Source organism: Bufo bufo, chromosome 5, assembly GCF_905171765.1.
Source record: "Bufo bufo chromosome 5, aBufBuf1.1, whole genome shotgun sequence".
Classification (NCBI taxonomy): domain Eukaryota; kingdom Metazoa; phylum Chordata; class Amphibia; order Anura; family Bufonidae; genus Bufo; species Bufo bufo.
The window spans coordinates 19,551,915-19,579,820 of NC_053393.1; the positions used below are offsets into that span (position 1 = coordinate 19,551,915).

Sequence of the window (27,906 nt, forward strand, 5' to 3'; positions counted from 1 at the left end):
GAGCAGTGTTTTGTTGGCTGATGTATGGACGCCGGCTAGGGCCCCCGCGCAAGACGCGGATTTATTGGCTTGGCGTGGATGCATTTGTTAAGAGAACAATATATGAAAGGAACGTGCATTTGTTGTCTCTAGTGCGCCTGATCAGCCGCCGGAGATAATGACGTTGTCCTGTAAATAAACATGCATGAGGATCATAGTAACTTTATCTGCCATTGATCACTGAGCAAGGCTGGTTAAAGTTAACTCCAGTGGTTATAGGATTCATGTGTTTGTTAGCTGGCTATGTTCTTGTCTTCCTATGTCATCACTTCCTGTATGTCATCACTTCCTGTATGTCATCACTTCCTGCATCCTTGTTACATGAAGTAAGTGGTCGGGTGATGGGCCAACCCCTTTTCTATTGTTACACCTTTTGTGAGTAAACAATAAAAGTGTACAGACTGGGCAGGAGCAGGGCAGAACTGAACATGAAAACACCTTTGTCTGACTGCATTTGAGACATTTGCCTGTCCTTACACAAAGTCTGATGAGAGCAGATTTCTACTATTAATATTTCTATAACATATAGTAGGTCCCTCTACATCTATCTCTTCTTTAGCTTTACCTCCATTGATCAACCCTACCGCGGTTTACCCAATCCTAGAAAGTCTGAATACTACCACCATCACCAATTTTTTTCACCCTCTAGGGTGTAGGGGAGGAGAACCCAAAAAGAAAGTTACAAGCTTCTCCCATACAGTAAATCTGGACAACTCCCAACATCCTTCAGGTATTTTCAATCTTTCTAGATATAATTTAACAAAAACTGAAATTTCACTACTATTAAAAGGACTATCTTTTTGTAAAAATACATTTCCAAATCTTAGAAAATACCTCTAGAGGGTCACAACCTGAACAAAACATCACATCACTGAGTAATGACCCTTCTGAAGCAATCCCCTCAGGTCTTAAACCAATATATAACTTCTACCCTACTCCTCACAAGAGTAATTTTCTAGACACCTTTTATTCTGTGGTGTAAACCAGAAGACTAATAATAAACATAACCTTAAACCATTTTAAAAAGTACCTTTGAAAAAACTACAATCCAACACTGACATTATTATTAGAAGCGCAGACAAAGGTGGAGGCATTGTTATCCAGAATAGAGAGGGTTATATTAAAGAAGCCTTGAAAATACTATCAGACCAAAAATACTCTCTGCCCCTCCCATGTGATCCCTCCGCACAGGATAACGAAGAGTTTGGAGCATTATTCAAATCAGCTCAATCGGTTTTAAGCAAGAAAGAAAAAGAATATATTTTAGTAATGGAACCGACTTTGGCCATCTTCTATCATCTCCCAAAAATCCACAAGGATATCAATAACCCCCCTGGGAGACCAATTATTTTGGGAGTCTCCTCCTTAACCTGAAATTTATCCCACTATATTGATATCTTTCTACAAAAATATGTCCTTAATCTCAAATCATACCTGAAGCATTCAACATCTCTCATTACACAACTAAAAGACATCAAATGGGAAAATAGCTACCATTGGCTCACTTTGGACGTTTCCGCACTACACACCAATATATCACATGACTTAGTGATAAAATGTACGTCCAATTTTTTTGAGAAAGACCATCAGATGCCTAATCAACAGAAGGAATTCATCATTAAAGGCATAGAGTTCATTCTCACACACAATGTGTTTGTATTTCAGGACCAAATTTACAAGCAAATTCGGGGGACCGCTATGAGTACTCGCTTTGCACCGAGTTTTACTAATCTTTTCATGGGTGCGTTCGAGAACACTTTTATTTATCAAACTGATGTTTGGTCTGAAAATATTATCTTCTTCAGAAGATATATAGATGATTTCATCTTCATCTGGGATGGAGACCAACTTTCCACAGAAAGATTCATTTCCCATCGAAATGCTAATGACTGGGGTATTTCCTTCACAGGGGCATACATCAGGGGTAAAATAGAATTTTTGGATCTGGAGATTTTTAACTAGGGTAACGAGATCAGAACACGCAAATTTTTTTTTAAAAAGTGGACAGTAACAGTTACCTTGACTACACCAGTACACACTATGGGAAATGAAAACCTAATATCCCTTTTAGTCAATTTAAAAGGATAAGACAAAATTGCACATTAGAAGAAGATTTTATCCAACATTGCGATACTCTCGCCTCTAGATTCAGCCGAGAGGGGTACCCTGACAGTATTATCTCCGGTGCTAGAAGAAAAGCCTCCACACTGACACAATTGGAATGCCTTTCCCCCAAACCGAAACCAAGAAAAACATATTGACAAAAACTCATATAGGCGTTTGAAATTAATTTATGAAAACTTCATTTTTCATTATTATTATATCTATTCAGAATGCGTTTCGGTGTATATCTTTTAATTTTATTTTAATATAATTTGAATATATATATATATAATGTAATAAAATTTTTATTTTTTTTATTTTTTTTTACCTTATTTCCCTACTTTCCTTTAAAAAATTTTTTTTTTCCTTTTTCCTTCTATTAATACTTGTTCGTTCTCTCTCTATATATTCTTTATTCATTCATATACAAACTCCTATTAATACCGTCACTTTTTTTATATACCATTTTTTGTATGCACAATATTAATTAGGTCTTTTTCTTTTTGTTTGTATATCTATAAAATGCAATTAATTCTCTTTTATTTATATAAAAATCAATTGTATGTGCGTTGTTCACCATAGTCCTATTTATAATCCTTCCTGTGCGCTGCTGGCGTCCCCAGCTGTATGGTAACGAGTCATGTGATCAGGCGGGGATTCCGTGAGGCCGCATGCGCCACATCTACGTGACCAGCCTCATCTGACATATTCCAGTCCCTCCTCTCCACCCTCCTGAGACTGGTTCACGTGGTCCAGCCATCTGCCTCCTCCAGTGGCGGACTATCGATCATATGACCGCCGGACTATCGATCATGTGACCTACCAGTTTACTATTTATTTATTGGTTTTTTTATATATATATATATATATATATATATATATATATATATATAAAATACAGCTCGTTTCAATATGAAATTCACATATATTGTCTGCAGATGTGTATGGAAGAGGCACATATATCAGAAGTACAATTTTAATAAGAATGTGAATTTATGCTAATGTGAGTCATCCCTCCATACAAGCGAACGGCGTTCTATGTGACCCCAGCGCCTCCTCTTCTCTCTCCCACCTCCTCGCAGTGTAATGTACTGCCAGCTCTCTCCTCCGCTTACCTTTAAGTCACCCGAAATAATGACTCCCAGATCTCTTACCTAATTAGAAGGTGACATTCTGCCGATATTACTTCTCTATCGCGCCTTAGAATTTGTAAGACCCCAGTGAATTTCTCTGCGCTTTTTAACATTAAAGTATAATGGATGGACTGATGTTAAGCCCTTTCATTTACCTAATGGATATTGCTCTCCAACAGGGAGAAAGCTGAAGCGAGCTCTATCACAACGAGTGTTAACCACTGAAGTGACAGGCGGATGAGAAGAAGGGCCCGTCCTCCATTAGTGCTCATCATGGATGTTAATACAGGGAATCTACTCCTGCAGAGGAACGTGGAATATTACAAGTAAAAAGGAGAAAACACAAAGTAATGGAGCAGTCAAACAGGGATAAAATTCTCCATATAATCTTCTTAAAGTCTTTAATGAGCAGCTTCACCTCTGAACACCATTTTAGGAGGAATATGGCACAAGAGGACTGTGCTACAGAGACAACGGGGCTTTGTATGATTTATGGCGAAATTCTCCCCTGAAAGGAATGTCAAATCTATATAATCTACATGAGCCATTTATCTGCATTAAAAAAAATTGTTATACATTACTTATCCTATACTGATCCTGAGTTATATCCTGTATTATACTCCAGAGCTGCACTCACTATTCTGCTGGTGCAGTCACTGTGTACATACATTACTTATCCTGTACTGACCCTGAGTTACATCCTGTATGATACTCCAGAGCTGCACTCACTATTCTGCTGGTGCAGTCACTGTGTACATACATTACTTATCCTATACTGATCCTGAGTTATATCCTGTATTATACTCCAGAGCTGCACTCACTATTCTGCTAGTGCAGTCACTGTGTACATACATTACTTATCCTGTACTGATCCTGAGTTACATCCTGTATTATACTCCAGAGCTGCACTCACTATTCTGCTGGTGCAGTCACTGTGTACATACATTACTTATCCTGTACTGATCCTGAGTTACATCCTGTATTATACTCCAGAGCTGCACTCACTATTCTGCTGGTGCAGTCACTGTGTACATACATTACTTATCCTGTACTGATCCTGAGTTACATCCTGTATTATACTCCAGAGCTGCACTCACTATTCTGCTGGTGCAGTCACTGTGTACATACATTACATTACTTATCCTGTACTGACACTGAGTTACATTCTGTTTTATACTCCAGAGCTGCACTCACTATTCTGCTGGTGCAGTCACTGTATACATACATTACTTATCCTGTACTGACCCTGAGTTATATCCTGTATTGTACTCCAGAGCTGCACTCACTATTCTGCTGGTGCAGTCACTGTGTACATACATTACATTACTTATCCTGTATTGATCCTGAGTTACATTCTGTATTATACTCCAGAGCTGCACTCACTATTCTACTGGTGCAGTCACTGTGTACATACATTACTTATCCTGTACTGATCCTGAGTTACATCCTGTATTATACTCCAGAGCTGCACTCATTATTCTGCTGGTGCAGTCACTGTGTACATACATTACGTATCCTGTACTGATCCGAGATACATCCTGTATTATACTCCAGAGCGGCACTCACTATTCTGCTGGTGCAGTCACTGTGTACATACATTACTTATCCTGTTCTGATCCTGAGTTGCATCCTGTATTATACTCCAGAGCTGCACTCACTATTCTGCTGGTGCAGTCACTGTGTACATACATTACTTATCCTGTACTGATCCGAGATACATCCTGTATTATACTCCAGAGCTGCACTCACTATTCTGCTGGTACAGTCACTATGTACATACATTACAGAGTTCAGTGTTTACTTTCTTAACTGTTTGGACTTTGGACAATGGGGTGACTTTTATTTGAATTAGATCTGGTGGTCGGTCTTATGGAATCAGCATTTTCAATATCCAGCTGAGAACATCTTACGTATTTTCTGTTTTCTTGCTTTTCCATAAGTGACTCGGTTGCATTTCTCCTAGAGCTTAGATCTGCATTCATAACTTCAATATCGCTCTAGTATTAATTCCACAAAATGGTAACAATTTCACTTTTGTTGCAATAAGCCATGAAAACGTCACACCAGCATGTTCCCTGCAGGAGAAATAGCATCTCTGGAAAAGGTTAATGAGATCATTCACATTATAAGCAGCGAAACGTGTGTGACCCAACCAGTAAAACACCAAGGCACTGGGTCTACTTATCTAGAGTGCAACCAATAACTCGAAAGGTTGTTACTGACACTTCAAGGGAGACATTTAATTTATTTCCAGTGTAGACTCTTCAGAAATACCAGATTTCTCAAAGGCCTAACATACCCTTGGGGACCATAACTAAAAACTTAAAAAGTCACAAGAATCTCCATCATCGTAAGACCTCTTACTGAGGACATGATCAGCTGCATAGTAAGCAATGCAAAACCACTGCATACAGTATTTCAGTGGGATTTCACTTTTTTTTTTACACAATGTTTCACTGGAAGGCTGGTCATAGATTTTCATCAGCATATGCCATCAGGTGGGGCTGATATCATTGATCTAATGAATATTTAAAGGAGCATTGACCTCAAAACCAGACTTGTTAGGACATCAACCTCCAGACCATATATGTTGGGACATCAGCTTCTAGTTTTTATTGGAACATTAGCCTCCATATCATACATGTTGGGATATTAGCCCAAAGAGGATACAAGTTATGGATATCAGCCTCCAAGTGTTGGGACATCAGCCTCCAGACCATGTATGTTGGAATAACAGTCTCCAGATCATATATTTTGGGACATTAGCCTCCAGACCATAAGTGTTAGGATATCAGCTTCCAGGCCTTTGTATTGGGACATCAGCCTCCAGATCACATGTGCTGAGATATCAGCCCCAAAACTATATGTTTTGGGACATCAGTCTCCAGACCAAACATGTTGGGATATCAGCCTCCAGACCTTTGTATCGGGACATGAGCCTCAAGACCACATTTGTTGGGTTATCATTCTCCAGACCATATGTTTTAGGACATCAGCCTCCAGACCATACAAGTTGGGATATCAGCATACAGATCATATGTATTGGGACATCAACCTCCAGACCGTACATATTGGTATTCTCATCCTAAGTATCATGCTGTGCAATTTTAGTTTTGACCTTGGTTTTGAAGTTCCACCATACTGACCATGCTTCCTCTTTACCCACTCAAATACATGTTTTTAGAACAACCCCTTCTGGACATGTTTGGGACTGTTGCTAATTTTTCATTTAATGATGAGTTCTGATGCCATTTTTGAACTGTCTAACATGTTTCTTCTCCTGTTACACCGTAGGTCTTCAACTACAGCTACTGTAGTTGTGATGTGTTTGTCCTTCTGTTCAGGTTCTGGTTGCTCTCCATGTTACAATGGTCCTTTTGCCTGAGCCCAGTCCAGGATGGCGACAGGGAAGTATGACCCTGGCAGCCATGATAGGTGGTGGTGAGTGACAAGAGAGATGAGCCCTAGAAGGTCAACATGTGCATAGGTACAGGAAGGCCACATTGCTCATGTAGGCAGAGCAATTAGTCTTTAGGTTGGCCTTCCTGTCAATGGAAGCAGTCTGTTTATCAACAATTAGAATGAGCTCCTGTGTAGACAAACCAGGGCTGGAGAAGTGAGGCGGCAAGCGAATGGAGAGTGACTCCCCATGTGATAGTAGCTGCGGATGGAGATAGTGCTCCCTGGAAACATATACAGATAAAGTGTCTGAGCTGCTGGTGGAGTTGCCAGGTAGCCTCCCGAGAAACTGTGCGAGAAGATAGTGCAGGTCTATGAAGAGGCCATGCAGAAGGTGTTAAGAGGCACCCTTCAATCTGGATGAATAAACAGCCTGTGGAGGAAAGGAGAGCTCCCATCTGCATCCACTCTACACCCCGACTCTGCCTGGCGTCCTTTGTAGTGCAGCTACCACTGGTGACTTTTCCGTGGGCCGTAATCTTGAAAGTAGAAAGCTCCAAGAGGGGGTTAAAGGTGAAGAATGTAAGGGTTCCTTGGACTGTACCATGATTTAGTCATTGCCAAACCGGTCTGTCTGCTGATAAAGTTGGCCCTATTTTTGATTTTTTTTTGCTCCAGTTCTCTAGAATATAGTCTGCTGGAATATTTAACATTTGTAAACTTTCCCGACCACAGATTAAAGCTCATTATTGCTGATTGACGTTCTGTGTCGAGATTCCAACAACTGCAGTCAAAGATGTAGCTCCCTTGCTTCTCGGTAATCGCAGCTGACGATTCGACAAATTGCCGTGAACTTTTGCAGTTTCTGTGTAGGAGGGTTTTTGACTTTTTCTTACATGACATTCTTGGAATACCTGATGAATCAGCCATATAAATGTCATATCTGATGTGACAGCTTATTGAATGTAGACTAAAAAGAGCAAATTCCGACTATAGAAAGGAGAGCCTTAAGAATCTTACAAGCTGAACAGGAATCCTGTTCTGACCTGAGGACATTTAAAGGGCATCTGTCAGCAGTTTTGTACCTATGATACTGGCTGACCTGTTACATGTGCACTTGGCAGCTGAAGGCATCTGTGTTGGTCCCGTGTTCATATGTGCCCACATTGCTGAGACATATGATGTTTTATTATATGCAAATGAGCAACAGATCAGCTCTCTCTGCAACCACCACGGCCTCTGCACTTTTTTGACAGGACCAAGCAGTGTAAACGTCATCATACCTGACCCTGCCAATCACAGTGCAGAGGGTGCAGCAGTTGCAGAGAGGGCTGAGCCTCTAGGTGTAATGGTAACGCCCCCGTTGCTCCTAGAGGCTAATTTGCATATAATAAAACTTCATTTTTCTCAGCAATGCGGACACATATGAACACGGGACCAACACTGATGCATTAAGCTGCAAAGTGCACATAGAAACATAGAATGTGCCGGCAGATAAGAACCATTTGGCCCATCTAGTCTGCCCAATATACTGAGTACTATGGATAGCCCATGGCCCTATCTTATATGAAGGATAGCCTTATGCCTATCCCATGCATGCTTAAACTCCTTCACTGTATTTGCAGCTGCCACTTCTGCAGGAAGGCTATTCCATGCATCCACTACTCTCTCAGTAAAGGAATACTTCCTGATATTACTTTTAAACCTTTGCCCCTCTAATTTAAAACTATGTCCTCTTTTAACAGGTCAGCCAGTTTCATAGGGACAGATCTGCTGACAGATGCCCTTTAAGCAGTCCATCAATAAAAGGGGTGTTACACGTCACCTTTCTGCATGTGAATTAGGCTTTATTCAGTATCCTGCAGCACTGTAGGGGTTAACTCCCTTTTGCTCTTTGTGCACATGCTAGGCTGTGATTAACACTGCTAAATATTCTGTGTTATGTGTCCCACCCCTTGCCTGAGCAACAGGTTCCGTGCGGATCTGTTTGGTTCTACTAGCTTGCTAGAGACTTCCAAGTAGCTATAATCCGCTAGTCTGTCTATGGACGGTGTCAGTCTGTCTGCTTTCTGATCTTTCCTGTGGCTGTTACCCAGATCTGTTCATCTGTCTACACTCCATCTTCTGCCCGTTGCCTGGATTCTGCCCTTACCCTTGGACTGTTCCTTGGATTTGCCTGTACTCTGCTTTCCCTGAAATATTCAGTGGTGATGTGAACCTGGCCTTAAGAGATCTAGAGCCATTAATGTCATGCTTTGGATTAAGAAAGCAAGGTATTTGGTCATTTATGGCATTGAAAATTTTCCCGTTGTGGAAAGGGCTAATTGCCTTTGTCACCCAGCACACATTGAGATGGACTGGCCATCCGAATCTAGATCTGCACCCCTCATGTTGGGAATTGTAGCAAGAGTTAGCGAGAACAGAATTGAACACCTGTGGTTATTTGGAGAGACTGAAAAGTGTCCTTAGAAGGTCATGGATGACTACTACCATCATTATTGCTACCTCTACACAGCTATTGGGAGGAGAATATACTGTCATATACTTTTGCTGTTATATGTACTACTACTCCCATCATTGATATAGTAAAGAAATATTTTATTTATTACAACCAACGGGCCTGATTATTGACTTCATCATCCATCCGCCGGCTCTGCATTCGCACTCCTGCCTTGCACCCTGCCAAACATCCGACCATCATAGGTATTCTAACTATGATCAGACAGGAGCCCCATGATCAGGGTGGAAGAAATTGTATGCCATGGATTCACTGTCCACAGCCCCGGGAGCCAGGGTGAGGATTGCCACCATGAACTGTAAGTACTACTAGCATCTTTAGTCCCACAACCATTTCTCACATGCTCTTCTTCCTCCTGCGAGTCGTTGCAAATGCATCAACTCAAAGACTATAGGATATACTCAGATGTATCGTCTATTCTCTTGGTATAGAAAAATCTAAACATACCCCTATTCTGTAACAGGAATGATGCTTCCAGTAAATGTGTCACAGACTCTGCATTTAATTGTGGTTCCAGTAGAGGACCATAGTGTTACTGGGCTACATATCTTCCTTATGGACTGTTACCTTCTATTTTCTGAGACAGATTTACTGTATTTCATTATTATTCATCTTCTTAACTGCTGGAATCTTTCTTGCCTGGGTGAGGCTACCTTCCATGTCAATCTGCCCGTCCATTTCTGAATTATTTCATTAGAATACTCAATGACAGTAGAAGGAGGACCCCATAGTCTCTTTATTTCAGCAATTGTGGTGGTCCAAGACATTTATGGCATATCATATCATTGTCATAAAATCTTTTGGTGAGAAAACTCCTTTTAGGTACAAGGTATCACACCAGTTCATGTTACCCAAACCAGAACCTACTATATGGGAATGTAAGTCGGTTACAATATACAGTACACTGAGATCTTCCCATTATGATCAAGGAAGATTCATGGAGAGCTTACGATATAATAGAACGGGTTAGGTTAATGCCTCACTAGGTTGACTTTTTGCCTCTTCAGCTCCCTCCACTCATACCCTTTGTAAACGTGCAAGAACCACTATAGTCACCTTTTATGCACAATGGCGATGACCTGGTGATCCTCCAAATGTATTCAAGCTGGCTCTATACATGTGTCACCTTGCCTTGGGTACCTCAACATCTTTCTCCTCACTCCATTGCCTTTCTTCTCCAGCTTGGTGATTGCTCTGCTTTCTACATACACATTACAGACAAGGCTCTTAAAGGATCAGTATGGTACATGTGCAGAACCCTGTTGACTCTCTTAGGCCCCTCTTAATATCTTCAAGTGCCAGTACAATGCCTTACATACCTACTTCATTGTTCTTCTCTGCATTTGCTTGGTTTTTGATCCACCTTGTCTCATGGCCACCCCTGTCTGCCATCTAAACAAGACCTGGGTATGTCTGTCTGTCAGAGCATCAGGACCTTCTTAATCTAATGACCATGTCAGTCTACTCTCTCATCTCTTCTGTCTGCAACTAGAGATGAGCAAATTTTTCAAAAATTCGATTCGCCGGTTCTACAATTTTTTTTAAAAGGAATTCGGTTCGCTGAATCGCATTAAAAAACGGCTATTTCCGGGCTGCAGAGAGCCTTTATAGTGGTGTAGAACACTGTGCCTTGCAGTAACACACATAGGGAGTCTGCTGTGGTAGTGAAATAATACTGTGAGTCCGTATGACATGCAGATGACAGGCGTCGCTCTTAGAATCACTGCACACTTCACTTATTTGGGCAGTCACGGGGCCAAAACTGACCAAATAACTGAAGTATAAACTCAGCCTTAGGCCTCATGCACATGACCGTTGTGTGCATCCGCGGCCGTTGTTCCGTTTCCGTTTTTTTTCCGCGGAAAAATCGGAAAATGCACTGTTTTGCAGCCGCATCCGTGATCCGTGTTTCCTGTCTGTCAAAAAAATATGACCTGTCCTATTTTTTTGACGGACAACGGTTCACGGACCCATTCAAGTCAATGGGTCCTTGAAAAAACACGGATGCACACAAGATTGGCGTCCGTGGTCCGTGGCCGTAGGTTACTTTCACACAGACGGATCCCACAAATCCGTCTGCATAAAAGCTTTTTCAGAGCTGAGTTTTCACTTCGTGAAAACTCAGATCCGACAGTATATTCTAACACAGAGGCGTTCCCATAGTGATGGGGACGTTTCTAGTTAGAATATACTTTGAACTGTGTACAGACTGCCCCCTGATGCCTGGCAGCACCCGATCTCTTACAGGGGGCTATGAGGGAGGGGGCCACCAATGAATGTACAGTACTACAGGGGAGGGAGGGGGGGCCCACTGGCCACCAATGAATTTAAAACTGGGAGAGGGAGGGGGGTGTGCCATGTGGCAGCACATGATCTCTTACAGGGGGCTATGATACGCACAATTAACCCCTCAGGACCTGAGGGGTTAATTGTGCGTATCATAGCCCCCTGTAAGATATCGGGTGCTGCCAGGCAGCAGGGGGCAGTCATGTACACAGTTCAAGGTATATTCTAACTTGAAGCGTCCCCATCACTATGGGAACGCCTCTGTGTTAGAATATACTGTCGGATATGAGTTTTCACGATCTAACTCAAATCTGATGGTATATTCTAACATAGAGGCGTTCCCTTGGTGATGGGGACGCTTCAAGTTAAAATATACCATCGGATTGGAGAAAACTCCGATCCGATGGTATAATAGGGACTCCTGACTTTACATTGAAAGTCAATGGGGGACGGATCCATTTGCAATTGCACCATATTGTGTCAACGTCAAACGGATCCGTCCCCATTGACTTGCATTGTAAGTCAGGACGGATCCGTTTGGCTCCGCACGGCCAGGCGGACACCAAAACGACTTTTTTTTCATGTCCATGGATCCTCCAAAAATCAAGGAAGACCCACGGACGGAAAAACGGTCACGGATCACGGACCTACGGACCCCTTTTTTGCGGCCCTTAAAAAAAACGGTTGTGTGCATGAGGCCTTACAGGGCAATGTTAGCGTCAAGAAGAAGCACACTCTTTTTACATCGTCGTCAGCTGATTCCATATAGATGTCTACAGAACCTGTTCTATTAAACGCTTATAAAAGTAGAGCCCCCGACAAAGTGGAGAGGGTGTCAGCAGTAAGTTTGTGTTGACGTCACTGATTATTTTGCCCTTCCTCTGATCCGTCAGAACAATAACCGAATGAACCAAATTCCATTATCCTTTCATTGTTGACATTTTTATGTGAAACAGGCTTTTTTCGGGAAAATTTATGGATCATTGTAGACCTCCTTTTGCTGTATGGACCGAATTACGTCGTCGTGGGTCCAGCAGCAAACATAATGAAGACGCTGATGACAACACACCAGCAGACTTTGCCTTTACCATCTATTCACCATTAAATCAAGCAGCTTCAGTAAGTTGAAAATATTCATGTTATCAGTGACTGCCAGACCACTGCGCTGATCGGGCGGGCGCAGCTCCTGCACCCGCCCGATCAGCCCGCCGTACATATACGGCACTGGTCCTTAAGTCATGGCCACCACCGCCGTACATGTACGGCGCGGGTCCTTAAGGGGTTAAATCAAGCTGCTTCAGTAAGTTGAAAATATTCATGTGTTTTTATCTGCTCCGTCTGCATTCGATCTCCACAGCACACAAGACAAGACAGGAGAGCCATTGCTTTGGAGTCCAAGTCCAGTTTCTTAAGATCAGGATTTCCATCAGAATTGTGCGTAACATTCTTGCTCCCTGTGCAAAGCCATAACAAAAGGACTCTGTGACGAAAGCACCTTCGTCACTAGGAGTTGGAGAGGCCTGCTTGCCAGCCTCTTGCCCTGTGACTATGGCCCCTGGGACACTATTTGGGCATATTGGATTTCAAAGGCTCTGTTTCTGCCCCTTGGACTTTTTACTGGAACTATTTGGGGCATGTGACCATGTGCACGGTGGGGCAAAAATAAGACTTGCAGGAAATTCCTGAACGCCTAAACCAATCCGGGTGATGTTTGGATTGGTTGTTCACCCAGATCGAGTCTATCAGGAGATGTATATTTTATGGGGATATGTGGTGTTTTGGGGTGTTTTCTGTGGCTGGAAATTTTTTATTTATTTTATGCCTGAGTAATTAAGTCCATTGTGTGTGTTAAATATATCACAGGCAGAGTCTATTGTGTTTGTTAAATATGTCACAGGCAATGCCATTGTGTTGTTAATTGCATCACAGACAATGCCTATTCTGTTATTGATTGCGTCACAGGCAATGCCATTGTGTTTGTTTAATGTATAGTTTTTGTGTTTAAACTGTAAAACTGTAAATGATTGGCTGCTATGTTATGTCTTCAGTTCCCAACTGTCATGGTCTTACCTGCTTGCTGCTCTCCTTCGTTTGACATGTGCTGGCGGCCATCTTGGTTTCTGGGTTTCTTGTAGCCTTCCACCCTGCGGCTCCTCCTTCCCCTGGGAGGAGCTGGATGCCTAGCTCATATATATAGGAGGTCTGTGGCTTCAGTTCCTTGCTTGGTCCTCTTGTGTTCACATGCTTCTAAGACTGCTGCTGCTTCTGGTTCCTGATCCTGGCTTCGTCTGACTACCCTGCTGGTTCCTGATCCTGGCTTCGTCTGACTACCCTGCTGGTTCCTGATCCTGGCTTCGTCTGACTACCCTGCTGGTTCCTGATCCTGGCTTCGTCTGACTACCCTTCTGGTTCCTGACCTCTGGCTTCGCAAAGACTCTGCTCGGTTTCACCATCCGTTTGGACTTTTGCTTTACAGCTTTATTTTCAATAAAGCCTTCTTATTTTCATTTATCTCTTGTTGTACGTCTGGTTCATGGTTCCGTGACATTAGGACCAAGCCATGAATTCTGACGGTTCAGGGCCATCCTCGCTACCCACGCTGGTTGCCAGACTTGATCAGCAGGATCACCTGTTGGGTCGGTTCGCTGTGGCGTTGCAAACCCTGCTTGAACGCACGGCTCATTTCGCTCCCGTTGCCGATGGGTCGGTTGTCGCTCCTGGGCTCGCTCCTACTGCCGCTCCGGTTGTTGCGCCAGAGTCTACCCCGACACCTGTTGTTGCGCCTGCGGTGTTTCGGGGTATGACCGGTTCTGCCCCTCTTCCACAGCGCTTTGGGGGAGAGCCAACTCAGTGCCGAGGTTTCCTTAACAAGGTGGGCATTTATTTCGAGTTGCTGCCACATGCCTTTCCTACTGAGAGATCAAAGGTGGGCTTCTTGATCTCGCTGCTCTCGGACAAGGCCTTGGCCTGGGCCAGCCCTTTATGGGAGAACAACAATCCAGTGGTTGCCGAGTTTTCCGGTTTTGTTGCTTCTCTTCGGAAGGTATTCGATGTGCCGGCTCGTGCTGCCTCTGCTGCGAAGCTCCTTATGTCCATCAGACAGGGTTCACGATCCGTAGCTGAATACACCATTGAGTTTTGTACCCTGGCAGCAGAGGTGGGCTGGAATAATGAGGCTCTGGTCGCTGCTTTCTCTCATGGTCTCTCGGATGCCTTGAAGGATGAGGTTGCAGCTAAGGACCTACCAGTTGAGCTCGAGTCTCTTATTTCTTTCCTGATTTTGATTGACACCAGACTCAGGGAGAGACCTTCCTTTAAGGAGAACCTGCGGAGGTCTTCTAACAGATTGGTGCCTACGTTTGCTGTCCCACCCGTGCCTCCCTCTCCTCCCACGCCTCCTGGGGATGACTTGTCTGGGGGTGAACCCATGCAGCTGGGGTTTGCTCGCCTGTCCGAGCGGGAGAGGGCACTCCGGAGACGCGAGGGCCGATGCATGTACTGTGGTCTCGGTGGGCATTTTCGGTTGGCATGTCCGAACCGTCCGGGAAACGCTCGTACCCTGAGATCCTGTCGGGGGCAGATCTTGGGTGGAGTCTCCTCGTCCCCGGTTTCCCGTGTTGACAAACCACTGATCACTGTTGTCCTCTCCTGGGTCGGGGGCTCGGTGACGACCCAGGCGTTGGTGGACTCTGGTGCTGGTGGTTTGTTCATTGATAGTGTGTTCGCTGCCGCCAATTCCATTCCTCTGCAGGCTCGAGGTTCCCCACTGGCTCTTGAGGCGATAGACGGCAGACCCCTTCTGCCGCCACACGTGACTCATGAGACCCTTTCAGTGGGGATAGCCATTGGTGCCGTTCACAGAGAGTCGGTCTGCCTCCAGGTTATTTCGTCTCCACACTACTCGGTGGTCTTGGGGTACCCCTGGCTCCAGAAGCATAATCCGACTTTCAATTGGAGATCGGTCGAGATCCTCTCGTGGTCACCGCAGTGTGGGGCTAGTTGCATCCATGGGTCTGTCAAGTTGCTGTGTACTTCCTCGGACTCTCTGTTGCCTCCTGAATACGAGGAGTACCGGGATGTATTCGATAAGGTGCGCGCGGTTGCCCTACCTCCGCACCGCCCATACGATTGTGCCATAGAGTTACAATCTGGTGCCGTTCCTCCTCGTGGCAAAGTCTATCCACTGTCGGTAGCGGAGAATGAGGCCATGGAGGAGTACGTGAGGGAGGCGCTTTCACGCGGACACATTCGCAAATCTTCGTCCCCGGCAGGGGCTGGATTTTTCTTTGTGAAAAAGAAGGGCGGTGAGTTGAGGCCTTGCATCGATTACAGGGGTCTCAATCGCATCACGATCAAGAACGCTTACCCGATACCCTTGATTTCCGAGCTGTTCGATCGCCTTAAAGGGGCCACGGTCTTTACCAAACTCGACCTGAGGGCGTCATATAACCTGGTAAGGATCAAGGCGGGCGATGAGTGGAAGACCGCGTTTAACACCAGGACCGGTCATTACGAATCCTTGGTTATGCCCTTTGGGTTGTGCAATGCGCCCACAGTCTTTCAGGAATTCATCAACGATGTTTTCCGTGACCTGTTGCAGCAGTGTGTGGTAGTCTATTTGGATGACATCTTGGTATATTCTGAATCCATGGAGGCCCACATTCTGGATGTCAGACGAGTGTTGCAACGGTTACGAGAGAACAAGCTGTTCGGTAAGCTTGAGAAATGCGAATTTCACCGATCCCAGGTAACCTTCTTAGGTTACATCATTTCCGCTGAGGGGTTCTCCATGGATCCTGAGAAGGTTTCGGCTGTCTTACAGTGGCCCCAGCCCAGTGGTCTTCGTTCCCTGCAGCGCTTTTTGGGCTTCGCCAATTATTATCGGAAGTTCATCAGGGACTTTTCCATGCTGGCCAAGCCTCTCACGGATCTGACCAGGAAGGGCAGTAATTCCCAGGTCTGGCCGCTCGAGGCCATCTGAGCTTTTGAGGCCCTAAAGTCCGCCTTTGTGTCGGCTCCGATTCTGTCACATCCCAACCCTGGGTTGCCCTTTGTCCTCGAGGTGGACGCGTCTGAGACGGGAGTAGGCGCCCTTCTGTCTCAGCGTAGAACACCAGAGGGTCCTCTGCTTCCTTGTGGGTTTTACTCCCGGAAACTGTCTTCCGCGGAGTGCAACTATCAGATTGGTGACAGGGAGTTATTGGCCATCGTGCAGGGCCTTAAAGAATGGAGGCACTTGCTCGAGGGTTCGGTGGTTCCGGTTCTCATCCTGACGGACCACAAGAATCTGACCTACCTTTCTGAGGCCAAGAGATTGACACCACGTCAGGCCAGATGGGCTCTGTTCTTGTCACGTTTTAATTACGTGGTCTCCTACCTACCCGGTTCCAAGAACATCAGGGCGGATGCCTTATCATGGCAGTACTCCGAGCTGTCCAGGGAGGAGTCGATTCCGACTTCGGTCATACCTCCAAATCAGATCCTGGCCGCCATTCGCACCAGCCTGACCTCTCCCCTGGGTGAGCAGATTTTGGCGGCTCAATCTGTTGCTCCTTCTGGGAGACCCAACGGCAGATGTTTTGTGCCTGAGGAGTTGCGCACTCGGTTGTTGCGAACCTACCATAACTCCAAGACCGCGGGGCATCCTGGAAAGAATCAGCTGTCCTGGGCTGTTTCACGTCTGTTCTGGTGGCCTTCCCTACGTTCCGACATCGCCGCATATGTAGCGGCATGCTCCGTTTGTGCCCAGAGTAAGTCCCCTCGGCACCTTCCGTTGGGCCTTCTGCAACCCATAGCCACCGGGGAGCGCCCATGGTCACACCTGGGGATGGATTTCATTGTGGACCTCCCTGCATCCCGAGGCCATACGGTCATTCTCATGATTGTGGATCGGTTTTCCAAAATGTGCCACTGTGTTCCTCTCAAGAAGTTACCCTCTGCACAAGAGTTGGCCACGATTTTTGCCAGGGAGGTCTTCCGGTTGCACGGTTTGCCTAAGGAGATTGTGTCGGATCGGGGGAGTCAGTTTGTGTCCAGGTTCTGGCGCGCCTTTTGCTCCCAGTTGGGGATTCATCTCTCCTTCTCCTCGGCCTACCACCCTCAGTCCAATGGGGCCGCAGAACGATCCAATCAGGCTTTGGAGCAATTCCTTCGTTGCTATGTCTCCGATCACCAAGACAATTGGGTTGACCTCCTGCCTTGGGCTGAGTTTGCCAGGAACACGGCGGTGAACTCTTCCTCTGGGACGTCTCCCTTCATGGCCAATTATGGGTTCCAACCTGCCGTGTTACCGGAGGTATTCTCTCCCCAGGATATTCCGGCTGTGGAGGATCACCTTTCCGTCCTACGTGCTTCTTGGGTACAGATCCAGAAGTCCCTTGAGGTCTCTGCGCAGCGCCAGAGACTCCAGGCTGATCGCAGACGAGCGCCTGCTCCTTCCTACCAGGTCGGAGACCGTGTATGGTTGTCCACCCGCAACCTCAACCTTCGAGTGCCCACTCCCAAGCTGGCGCCTCGCTTTGTTGGTCCCTTCCGAGTGCTTCGCAGGGTAAACCCGGTAGCCTATGCCCTTGCGCTTCCTCCTGGCATGCGGATCTCCAACGTGTTTCATGTCTCCCTGTTGAAGCCACTGGTGTGTAATCGTTTCACTTCCTCGGTTCCTCGGCCTCGTCCGGTCCAAGTGGGCAATCGTGAGGAATATGAGGTGAGCAATATCCTGGACTCACGCCTGGTCCGCGGTCGGTTGCAGTTTTTGGTCCATTGGCGTGGTTATGGTCCAGAGGAGCGTTCCTGGGTTCCCTCCGCAGATGTCCATGCTCCTGCCTTGCTCCGAGCCTTCCACGCACGCTTCCCTCAGAAACCGTTTTGTGCTCCGCGGAGGAGGGGCCCTTGAGGGGGAGGTACTGTCATGGTCTTACCTGCTTGCTGCTCTCCTTCGTTTGACATGTGCTGGCGGCCATCTTGGTTTCTGGGTTTCTTGTAGCCTTCCACCCTGCGGCTCCTCCTTCCCCTGGGAGGAGCTGGATGCCTAGCTCATATATATAGGAGGTCTGTGGCTTCAGTTCCTTGCTTGGTCCTCTTGTGTTCACATGCTTCTAAGACTGCTGCTGCTTCTGGTTCCTGATCCTGGCTTCGTCTGACTACCCTGCTGGTTCCTGATCCTGGCTTCGTCTGACTACCCTGCTGGTTCCTGATCCTGGCTTCGTCTGACTACCCTGCTGGTTCCTGATCCTGGCTTCGTCTGACTACCCTGCTGGTTCCTGATCCTGGCTTCGTCTGACTACCCTTCTGGTTCCTGACCTCTGGCTTCGCAAAGACTCTGCTCGGTTTCACCATCCGTTTGGACTTTTGCTTTACAGCTTTATTTTCAATAAAGCCTTCTTATTTTCATTTATCTCTTGTTGTACGTCTGGTTCATGGTTCCGTGACACCAACCAGGTCCACGGGGGTGGTAACCTTGTTTTAAAATTTGTATAAAAGGCAATGCTTGTGTGGTCAATAAAGAGAGTTCCTGTTTTACCTTCCACATAAAGCCGGGTCTCATGTGTGTGGGGATTGCTATACGCTGTATACTCCCCTGGCTATAATCCCTAGCTCTTGTAAGAGCTGTTCCTGTTCCTTATTCCTGTGGTGGTTACGGTGTCGAGTGGAGTGTTTGGAGCCCTCGGGAAGCACTAGGAGCATCCATCAATGGAGGTACCCAGTCGGGGTGCCAGGAGATCCGTTACAGACTCCATAGGCATAAATATCAGAGGAAGCTGAAGCTGGTTACCCCAATTTTAATTCAGGAGCAGTAAATAGCGGGAAGCAAATAGAGGTGATTGAACTCCACTGCTCTATATCTCTTGTAAAGTCAATGTCTCCCACTATGCCCCTCTCACGATTTACAGCAAATACATTATTTTTATGTAGAGATCCAAGAATTATGTTGGAGGCATGTAGTGTATGCTAGCCATATGCGACCTCTCTCATCACTCTCACGCTGTTCTGCACCTGGTTTGCCTGGGCGAACGAAGTCACACTAAAGGCTACACTACACTAAAGGCTTTTCAACATATAACATCGGTTCATACAGAACAAAGTCTACAATCACCCATCAATTTCCCCCAAAAAATGTTTTCACACTTTTACACTACACTAAGGCTGGGTTCAGACCTGAGCGTTTTACAGTGCGTTCCTACGCGCTGTAAAACGCTCAACAGGCAAGAACCAATGTTTCCCTATAGGAAGGGTTCTCACCTGAGCGTTTTACAGCGCGTACGATTGCGCTGTAAAACGCCCGACGCTCAAAAAAGTTCTTGAGCTTCTTTGGGGCGTCTTGTCGCGCGTTCCCATACATAGACTTAGCGGGAACGCGCGACAATAGGCGTTCGCTTGTTCCGGAGCCGCGTATGTCAGACGCCCGTAGAATCGCGCATACAGAGCGCGACATCCCGAACGCTCAGGTCTGAACCCAGCCTAAAGGCTTTTCAACATATAACATCAGTGCAAACAGAACAAAGTCTACAATAACCTATCAATTTTCCCAACAACATTTTTTCCCACTTTGACACTACACTAAAGGCTTTTCAACATATAACATTGGTTCCTACAGAAGAAAGTCTACAATCACCCATCAATTTTCCCCAAAAAAGCCAGTTTCACATAAAAAAATTCACCACTACGTAATTCGATCCATACAGCAAAAAGGGCTTTAGAATATATAACTGCACCGCTGAACGGCAATGAGGCCCTAATTTTTTTCCACTTTTACACTACACTAAAGGCTTTTCAACATATAAGTGCAACGCTGAACGGCAAATATATATATTTTTTGGCCAGTAATACATGCCACAAAAAGCTTTAGAACATATGACTGCACCGCTGAAAGGCAAATACTTTTTTGTGCCCCTAATACACGCCATAAAGGGCTTTAGAACATATAAGTGCACCGCTGAAAGGCAAATAATTTTTCTGTGCCACTAATACATGCCAAAAAGGGTTTTAGAACATTTAACTGCACCGCTGAACGGCAAATATATTTTGGTTTTGCCACTAATACATGGCAAAAATGGCTTTAGAACAGATAACTGCGCCGCTGAACAGCAAATATATTTTTGCTGTTTACAGTAATACACACCACAAAAGGCTTTACAACATATAACTGCACCGTTGACCGGCAAATATATTTTTTCTTTTTACGGTAATACACGCCACAAAAGGCTTTAAAACATATACAGTAACTGCACTGCTGATCACTCGGTGCTCGACTGGTTGGTCTGTCGGTCATGTGACGCTGGCCACGTCACATGACCCTCACTCCCCACTATAAATACAGGCAGCCTGCTGGCTACAGGTTGCCTGTTAATTTCTAGGTTCCTGGCTATTTGTTGGACTGCTGAATACTTACCTGATCCTGTTCCTGACCATCCTTTTGCCTGCTCCACCTGTACTGCGCTTCCGTCCTGGTATTGTGACCTCGGCTCCCACCTGACTACTCTCTTAGGACTCCTCTTGTACTTCTCTGCTCTCCTGGTATTTATGACCCCGGCTTCTCCTGACAATTCTCTGCTTGCTCCATTTGTACTTTGCAGCTTTCCTGGTATTGACTTGGTCCGTTCACGTCCTGTTGTTTGTCTGTCTGTCATCCCTGCACTTACTCCAAGTTAGGGATTGCCGTCCAGTTGTCCCCTGTCATTAGGACTCGCGAGGCAAGTAGGCAGGGCCAGGGGTAAGGGTGGAGCGCAGTGGTCACTTCCCTCCCCCCTGTGTGTGTGTGTACGCGACCGTTACAGATTAACAGGCCCAATAACCACTGTATTATGAATCCTCTGGTGACCCTGACTGACCATGTCTCTTGTAACAGCAAATATATTTTTGGTTTGCCACTAATACACGGCACAAATGGCTTTTAAACAGAAAACAGCACTGCTGAACGGCAAATATATTTTGGTTTTGCCACTAATGCACGGCAAAAATGGTTTTAAAACAGATAAGTGCACCGCTGACCAGCAAATATATTTTTGCTGTTTACAGTAATACACACCACAAAAGGCTTTACAACATATAACTGCACCGTTGACCGGCAAATATATTTTTTCTTTTTACGGTAATACACGCCACAAAAGGCTTTAAAACATATACGGTAACTGCACTGCTGAGCGGAAAATATATTTTTGTTTTGCCACTAATACACGACAAAAATGGCTGCAATTTTTGCACTTCACCACACAATGGCTAATAAGCCCTTTTTTCCCACTAATACAAGCCAAAAAATGCTTTAGAACATATAACTGCACCGCACAAGGGCAAATAAGACATAGAAATATTTCCTTGTAATAAACCCTGTTAATGGCTGTATCACACAGCACTTGCACCCCAATAACAAGAACTGTTTGCTGGAATTACAGAGCTGTATAATGGCAATGTGGATCCCCAGTCAGTGCAGCAAGGTGTAATCGGATTGTTCCTATTACCCAGGCTGTAACCTCCCCTACTGAACCCTGTTCTACATAAATGCTGTGGAATGATTCTGTCACGGGGTTCCGAAGGTGCACTCGGTCCCCCATTGCCCGCAGAACTGTTGCTTAGCTTTTGGAGTGAGGTTCTGTGTTTGACCTCATTCCCAGGGCGGCTTTACTAGCTGGGTGGCTCCCTGCTCCTAGTCTGCCTTGAGCGCCGAGCTGATCACTCGGTGCTCGACTGGTTGGTCTGTCGGTCATGTGACGCTGGCCACATCACATGACCCTCACTCCCCACTATAAATACAGGCAGCCTGCTGGCTACAGGTTGCCTGTTAATTTCTAGGTTCCTGGCTATTTGTTGGACTGCTGAATACTTACCTGATCCTGTTCCCTGACCATCCTTTTGCCTGCTCCACCTGTACTGCGCTTCCGTCCTGGTATTGTGACCTCTGCTCCCACCTGACTACTCTTTTAGGACTCCTCTTGTACTTCTCTGCTCTCCTGGTATTTATGACCCCGGCTTCTCCTGACAATTCTCTGCTTGCTCCATTTGTACTTTGCAGCTTTCCTGGTATTGACTCGGTCCGTTCACGTCCTGTTGTTTGTCTGTCTGTCATCCCTGCACTTACTCCAAGTTAGGGATTGCCGTCCAGTTGTCCCCTGTCATTAGGACTCGCGAGGCAAGTAGGCAGGGCCAGGGGTAAGGGTGGAGCGCAGTGGTCACTTCCCTCCCCCCTGTGTGTGTGTGTACGCGACCGTTACAGATTAACAGGCCCAATAACCACTGTATTATGAATCCTCTGGTGACCCTGACTGACCATGTCTCTAATCTGACGCAGAGGGTGCAGGAGTTAGGGGAAAAACTCAGTTCTTTTGAGTTAGGGCAAGGTTCTTCCACTCCTCAGGCCTCCAGTCCGCATTTTGAGCCCCAGATTAAGCTCCCAGAACCCTTTTCTGGAGACCGGAAGAAGTTTCTCTCTTTTAAGGAGAGTTGCAAACTTTACTTCCGTTTGCGCCCCGTGTCCTCTGTCCCCGAGAGTCAACGCGTGGGCATTAGCATTTCCCGATTACAGGGTGATCCCCAGGACTGGGCGTTCTCTTTACCTGCTGGCACCAGTTGTTTATATTCTGTGGAGGGGTTCTTTCAGGCCTTGGGTACCCTCTATGATGAACCAGACAGGGCTCTAGTAGCCGAGACGGCTCTAAAGGCACTGGTTCAGGGCAATTTTCCAGCGGAGGATTATTGCACCCAATTCAGAAGGTGGTGTGTCCCCTCAGGATGGAACGAACCAGCCCTGAAAAGTCAGTTCAGGTCAGGTCTGTCTGATAAATTAAAGGATCTTCTGGTCAGTTATCAACTTCCAGAGACCTTAGAGGAGATGATGACCCTTGTTGTCCGACTTGACCGACGGGTTAGAGAGAGACGACAGGAACAACAGTTCTCTTCCCAGATGGTGGTCCAGCCAGAGGCCTATCCCAGAGACAATGCTGAGGTCTCCACCGAGGAACCCATGCAGGTTGGCATGACCCGAGGGAATCTTCGCCGCAGACGTGGAGAATGCTTTTACTGTGGAGATCCTGACCATTGGATCAACCAGTGTCCTAAGAAGGTCCTCTCTGTCAAGTCTCCTAAGACAAGGCAACCTAAAGACCAGGTACACCCTGAATTTTCTAAATGTAAGCTTTCGGTACCCATTACGATTTCTCTGGGAGTAGATAAATGGCCGGGTAAGGCCTTTATTGATTCTGGCTCAGCGGCTAGCTTTATTGACTCTGAGTATGCTGTAAGATTGGGTATTCCTATGTTTGCCTTACCAACTCCTATCCATGTCATGGCTATTGATGCTACTCCTCTTATTGGTGGTACGGTGAGCTTATGTACCTCAGAGATTTCTCTAACCGTGGGTGTGTGCCACTCAGAGAGATGTTCGCTTCTAGTCCTGGAGAACCTACCTGCTGAGGTGGTACTAGGGTTGCCTTGGCTCCGACTACATAACCCCACTATAGATTGGTCCAATGGGGAGTTGGTGAGATGGGGGCCTAAGTGTGACTCGTGCTTGTCCGTGGTACAGGCTGGGGTCTCAGTAAAGTCTGATACTTTACCCTCTGTTGTTAGAGAATATTCTGATGTATTCTCATCACCAACCCCGGAGGTTCTACCCCCCCATAGACCTTATGATTGTACCATAGAGCTAGTAGAGGGGGCCAAGTTTCCTAAAGGACGAATTTATAATCTTTCTATGCCCGAACGCAAGGCCATGGAGGATTATATTAAGGAGAGCCTTGGTAAAGGGCATATTAGACCTTCTGTCTCTCCTATGGGGGCGGGGTTTTTCTTCGTTAAGAAAAAAGATGGTGGTCTTAGGCCATGTATCGATTACCGGAGATTAAATAAAATCACTGTCCAGAATAGATACTCCCTCCCATTGATTCCGGATTTATTTAACCAGGTTCTGGGGGCAACCTGGTTTTCCAAAATTGACCTGAAAGGGGCATACAATCTAATCCGAATCAAGGAGGGAGACGAATGGAAGACGGCGTTCAATACTCCGGTAGGACACTTTGAATATCAAGTGATGCCTTTTGGACTCAGCAATGCCCCAGCTGTGTTCCAAAACTTCATGAATGACATTCTTAGGGAGTACTTAGGTAAATTTGTTATTGTCTATCTTGACGACATTTTGATATTCTCTCCTGACTTCGAATCCCATGTGTCTCATGTTAAACAAGTATTAGAGGTGTTGAGGGAGAATCAGCTATTCGCTAAACAAGAGAAATGTGTCTTTGGTGTACAGGAGATTCTGTTTCTAGGGCATGTTCTGACTCCTCACGCCTTCAAGATGGATCCTGGTAAGGTACTAGCAATTAAGGAATGGGTAAGACCTTCATCCTTAAAGGCCTTACAACGGTTCTTAGGTTTCACCAATTACTATCGTAAATTTATTATGAATTTTTCCGTAATTGCTAAACCGTTGACCGACCTTACTAAGAAAGGGGCGGATTTGGAGAATTGGTCTACTGAGGCCATTTCTTCATTTGAAACATTAAAAAAGGCATTTAGTAGCGCTCCCATTCTGATCCAGCCTGATCAGGAGAAACCTTTTTATTGTGGAGGTGGATGCGTCCGAGGACGGCGTAGGAGCAGTCCTTTCACAAGGTCCTGCTAGCCTCACTAATCTGAGACCATGTGCCTTCTTCTCCAGGAAATTCTCTCCCACGGAGAGAAACTACGACATAGGGAATAGGGAGCTGCTGGCCATTAAATGGGCATTTGAGGAGTGGAGGCATTTCCTGGAGGGGGCAAGACATTGTGTAACTGTTGTCACTGACCATAAAAACCTTATGTTTCTCGAGTCTGCTAAGAGGTTGAATCCGCGTCAAGCCAGATGGGCTCTGTTTTTTACTCGTTTTGATTTTTCCATCACGTTCAGGCCGGGAAGTAAAAATGTGAAGGCGGACGCATTATCTTGGAGCTTCCAGGCTTTTCAACCTACTGAGGTACCACCTGAATCCATCCTACCAGCAAAAATCTTCTTAGCAGCTCTTACCCAGGATATCTCGGCTCGCATTAGGTCTGAACAACATCTGGCACCGGTATCCACCCCAACAGATAAGTTGTTTGTTCCCGTACAATTTCGTCTCCAGCTGTTGGGTGAGTGTCACGATTCTGCCTTTTGTGGACATCCGGGTGTTGAGGGCACTAAGGATCTGGTTTCTAGATCTTATTGGTGGCCCACTCTAACTAGGGATGTCAAGTCCTACGTGTCAGCCTGTGAGGTTTGTGCCAGGTCCAAGACACCTAGGACTCGCCCTGCTGGTAACCTACGACCCCTACCCATTCCCAGTAGACCCTGGTCCCATATCTCGATGGACTTTATAACTGACCTACCGCTGGCGGAGGGTAAGACTGTGGTTTGGGTAGTGGTCGATAGGTTTAGCAAGATGGTTCATTTCATTCCCCTGTCTAAACCTCCGAATGCTAAAACCCTGGCGTCTATTTTTGTGAGAGAGATTGTTCGTTTACATGGCATCCCGGAAAATATTGTTTCTGACAGGGGTGTGCAGTTTGTGTCCAAATTCTGGAGGGCCTTCTGTCAAAGATGTAAAATTTCATTGTCTTTTTCTTCCGCCTACCATCCTGAGAGTAATGGGCAGACTGAACGCCTTAATCAGTCTGTGGAACAATTCTTGAGGTTGTATGTTGCTGATGACCAGCAATTATGGGTCAAATTCCTTCCGTTGGCTGAATTTGCTTTGAATAACCGTGTCAATTCTTCTGCTGGGGTCTCCCCTTTCTTTTGTAACCATGGTTTTCATCCCCGTTTTCATTCTGGGTCGTCCGTCTCCTCCTCTAACCCTGAAGCGGATAAACTCTCCTCCGAACTGTGCACAGTTTGGGCCCGGGTTCAATCGAACCTAGAAAAGGCTCAATGTTCTCAAAAACTCAAGGCCGATAGGAGACGTTCAAGGGTGGTAAACTTTCAGGTTGGGGACAAAGTATGGTTGTCCTCCAAGAATCTATCTCTCAAGGTAATCTATCTCTCTTCTAAAAAATTTGCTCCTCGTTTTATTGGACCATATAAGATCACGGAAGTGATTAACCCGGTATCTTTTAGGTTGGAGCTGCCCGAGTCATTCCACATTCATAATGTGTTCCATAAATCTTAAAAAATATTTTGAACCGGTAGTACCATCAAAAGCCTCGCCTCCGCCGGTTCTTGTTAATGATGCTGTCGAGTATGTGGTGTCTAAAATAGTGGATGTCAGGAAGGTGCGTAATTCCTTGCAGTACCTGATTCACTGGAAGGGGTATGGACCTGAAGAGAGATCTTGGGTACCTGCCAGGGAGGTTCATGCTCCTAGACTTGTTCGTAAATTTCATTTACAACACCCTGAAAAGCCATCGCCTGAAGTCTTGGGTCCGGTGGCCCCTCGTAAAAGGGGGGGTACTGTCACGGGGTTCCGAAGGTGCACTCGGTCCCCCATTGCCCGCAGAACTGTTGCTTAGCTTTTGGAGTGAGGTTCTGTGTTTGACCTCATTCCCAGGGTGGCTTTACTAGCTGGGTGGCTCCCTGCTCCTAGTCTGCCTTGAGCGCCGAGCTGATCACTCGGTGCTCGACTGGTTGGTCTGTCGGTCATGTGACGCTGGCCACGTCACATGACCCTCACTCCCCACTATAAATACAGGCAGCCTGCTGGCTACAGGTTGCCTGTTAATTTCTAGGTTCCTGGCTATTTGTTGGACTGCTGAATACTTACCTGATCATGTTCCCTGACCATCCTTTTGCCTGCTCCACCTGTACTGCGCTTCCGTCCTGGTATTGTGACCTCGGCTCCCACCTGACTACTCTCTTAGGACTCCTCTTGTACTTCTCTGCTCTCCTGGTATTTATGACCCTGGCTTCTCCTGACAATTCTCTGCTTGCTCCATTTGTACTTTGCAGCTTTCCTAGTATTGACTCGGTCCGTTCACGTCCTGTTGTTTGTCTGTCTGTCATCCCTGCACTTACTCCAAGTTAGGGATTGCCGTCCAGTTGTCCCCTGTCATTAGGACTCGCGAGGCAAGTAGGCAGGGCCAGGGGTAAGGGTGGAGCGCAGTGGTCACTTCCCTCCCCCCTGTGTGTGTGTGTGTACGCGACCGTTACAGATTCCTCCCTATCCTTTCCCTACACCTTGAATAATCTTTCCCTGCACTTGTAAATCGCTTTTTCAGCACAATGAAGTCTTTCCTAGCACTGTCCCTAGCGTCAGCTGATGTCTCTCCCTGCACTAAGTACACTGGAAAATGGCAGAATCCAAGATGGCTGACGCTATTTATAGGGCTGTGACATCACAGGGCTGGCTGGCTGCTGATTGGCTGCATGCATGGCATTATGGGGGATCCCGCCTCCCCAGAGTTCCTTTCTCCATGTCCTCACACGTGCAGCAGCCATTTTAGGAAAAAATGCGATTCGTTACCACGAAGCGCGACGAAATTTGGCTTCGG

The 27,906-nt window shown here is 46.1% G+C and overlaps 1 long non-coding RNA gene across 1 annotated transcript; it reads right to left on the minus strand.

Annotated features, from left to right (window-relative positions):
- Positions 1-762: 762 nt before the first annotated feature.
- On the minus strand, positions 763-18,916 carry LOC121001665. The gene is made up of 3 exons (XR_005779106.1): positions 18,907-18,916; positions 15,725-15,734; positions 763-1,030 (listed from the first exon to the last, which is right to left on the minus strand). It is a non-coding gene; the product is annotated as an uncharacterized LOC121001665 (long non-coding RNA).
- Positions 18,917-27,906: the final 8,990 nt, after the last annotated feature.